Raw genomic sequence first — 3,159 nt, forward strand, 5'->3', positions numbered from 1 at the left:
GGCCCCGTCCTGCCTATCATTCACCCATTTGTCATTGTCCCAAACTACCTGTGGCTCTGTTCACCTGTTCCTGTCTGTCCTCCTCCGAGTGAGTTCCGTGAGAGCCGAGGCCCCTGTGTGCCCAGAGCGTGCCGACCACACTCACCAAATATTTGTAAAGCAACGCGGAATTCCAGCAGAGGCTAAAGCCGGCCCGTCGCCGGTCTTGGCACAGAGCATTGTCCAGTTCCCGGCCAGTTATTCAGACACACAAAGAGCTCTTGGCCTCGGCGGGGGAAGAACAGAAGGGGCAGTGTCCTGTGTAGAGGCTCAAGTCTCGGCCTCTGGGCGTTCATTGTGCCACTTCAGCAAATGAGGTTCCCTCCAACTGTAACAAAACGACACCAGGAGCGGAGACGCTGTGCTTCTCTCTTGTCCCCCTTCCGCCCCCATCATCTGGGAACCTTGCTCGTTTGACCTCCACCCCCAAATCTGAGCTTGGCCTTGGCTACCGGCAGCAGAGAATAATATTTATTGGCGGGGTGCCACAGCTTGGCCGAGCTCTGTAACGAGGAGATAAATGACACCCACATCTTGGCAGTAGAGGGTGACTGGTCCCTCCGGGTGGGAGAGCCTTGGGGAGCCTGGAGGGTGGTGATTGTCAGAGACAAATGGCAGCCACGCCCGGGAGGCGGGCACGGCCAGGTCCCAGCACGTGGGCCATTCCTGCCCTCCGTCCCAGGGACCTTCACACAGTCTGGCGTGGTTGTTAATTACAGCGAGTTATACGATTATCTCCGGAGAATGCAATGTTGCATGATTTTGCCTAGGGCTGAAAAGATGTGTCCAACAGCCAAGTAGATGGAAGGCCAGTGAAGCAAAAGTCTTCTCTGGGTTAATAGAAATGGAAAACCTAATGTGAGTTTATTTTCATTTGCTCCCCCAGGGAGGAGCCCTCTGGTGTCCTAGAGACCCCCAAGGTGCTTGGCAAAGAGGCCAAAAGCAGACACCCAATGAGGAGGACTCGGCTTGCTTTACACGGGAGGAGGTCCAAGGTGCCCAAGAGGGTCGCACGGAGCCTCCAAGAGGCTGCGGGGCGGGGGCTGCTGTAGGAGTTTGCCATCAGAAGGCCCCCACCTACACCACCACTCATGGTGGGCATGTGGAACACATTTCACACAGGGAATTTCTGCATCCTTGTTAAGCCTCATTTGTATCACATGATGGACAGTTGAAACTGACTCGTGACCATCTCATGGACGGAGGGACCCTGCACATCAGCTGGTGCCTCATGGCCCACCCAGGACCACGGCCTCAGATGCTCGGGGCATGACCCGCTCCCCTCTCCTGGCCTTGTTTGTTGAAACCTGCAGGATCCTATGCGCTAATTCCCAAGGAATGAAACAGCCGGAGGGACCCTAGAATGCCGGACTCTCATTCCAGCGGATTAATGGCTCTCCCAATCCGATTGGACAAGTTTCAGAAGCTGCTTCCCTCCCACCTGACTCCCCTCCTGGTCTTTGGTTCCTCCTGCCTCCCAGGCAGGAGTCCTGGGTTGGAATAAGGGAAACTGCTGAATGCAGACTTGCGGGCCATGTAGAACACAAGCAAAGAGCGTGAGTGGCTCCTGGCACTGCACTTTGGTCCAAAGATCCACCAGTCTTTTTAAAATGAAATTGACAAACAATAGCTAGTTTGGCTTTGCCTTTTGTACTTGAGGCCCCTGGTAACTGGGCAAAACCCTGCCAAAGAACTGAGGTGACCCCAGAAGGAGCCAGCAGAAGGGGAGGCCGGGCATGCCAGGCGTCAGAGTTGATGTGAGAGATCAGGGGCTGGTCTCAAGATGCCCAGACGGAGTTCCCACAGGCCCTGAGCAGTTGTTAGGCAGTCAGGGAAAGTGCAAGCCACGTCCTGGTTTCCTCCTTACTTTCAACTCCTGCGGCATAAAATGTACTGAAGCCATTTCTTTGGGGATTAAAGGAAAGTGTTGGTTTTCTGAGAAGTTACAACATGTCCGAGCTCTCGCCCACACATTACTTTGCACGCGCTGCTCTTCTCTGATAACACCTGGAAACTAAGCCCCTTTTCTCCCCCTGCTGCTCTGTCATCTCCATCCTCTGCATTTCTATTTAAATGTAGAATCAGCTGGTCAGTTTGCATGCGCACAGGATGCCCTCTGGGATTTTGTTGGGTGGCACTGAATCTATAGATCAGTTTGGGACAAACGGACACCTTTCTGATGTTGAGTCTTCACTCAGTTATTCACATCTGTCCCTCCACCTACTCAGGGCTCCTCAAATTTCTCCTCAATGATACTTTGTGGTCTTCAGTGTTGAGGTCTTACACATCTTTTGTTCCATTTATTCATTGGCATTTGACCATTTTTTTGATGCTCTTATAAATGGTAACTTTTTTTTTCCCCCAGGGGAAAGCACGAATGCAGTCTTCCACTACCACAAACTATGCAGTCGAGTTTCCCACATTTGGGGAAATCGCAGAGGTCATCACATCCGGAGTGCAATGGGTGAGCCTCACCCTGGGAAAACCACCTTCGTGATCATGGTCTCTCCCCTGCCAGTTAAGGATATAAATGGTAACTTTTGCAGATTTTTATTTTCTATTTGCTTGTTGCTGCTATATATATATTAAAAAAAATTGTATGCTAATCTTGTATCCAGCAATCTGGCCACATTTAAGTGTTAATTCTAATCGATGATTGGTAAACTCTTTTGGATTTTCTACATTATGTTGTGTCTGAATAATGAGAACTTACTTTCTCCTTTCCCAAGGCTTATGCCTTTAATTTCTTTCTCCTGCTGTTTCACGCTGGCTGTGTTAAATGGATGGGGTGAGAAAGGATGTCACAGCTTTAGCTATTTCTTCCCCCTTCCCCCCATTAAAAAGCTTATGAAGGATTCTGGGAAGATTACAGTAGTAACATAGTTTTTGGATATTCCAAGAGCCCCGCTTAAATACAGGTTGTACAACCAGATAGAAAAAGAAAAATTCCCGAGAGTGTATGATGGAGTTTCCCAGAGGCCACGTGACACGCTACAGCCCAACAGATTAAATGTACAAGCAGATGTAAGAATCCAACTGTCTTCTTCTTCTTTTTTTTAATTAAAGTGGTGGGTTTTGTTTTTTTGAGTTTTTTTTTTTTTTTTTTTTTTTTTCTTTTTT

General features: G+C 49.4%; 1 non-coding gene across 1 annotated transcript; it reads right to left on the minus strand.

The window, feature by feature from the left end:
- Positions 1-2,401: 2,401 nt before the first annotated feature.
- LOC114236516 (U1 spliceosomal RNA) lies at positions 2,402-2,565 on the minus strand. The gene has a single exon (XR_003622460.1). It is a non-coding gene; the product is annotated as a U1 spliceosomal RNA (small nuclear RNA).
- Between the last annotated feature and the right edge of the window lie 594 nt (positions 2,566-3,159).

Source organism: Balaenoptera acutorostrata, chromosome 19 (genome assembly GCF_949987535.1).
Source record: "Balaenoptera acutorostrata chromosome 19, mBalAcu1.1, whole genome shotgun sequence".
NCBI lineage: Eukaryota > Metazoa > Chordata > Mammalia > Artiodactyla > Balaenopteridae > Balaenoptera > Balaenoptera acutorostrata.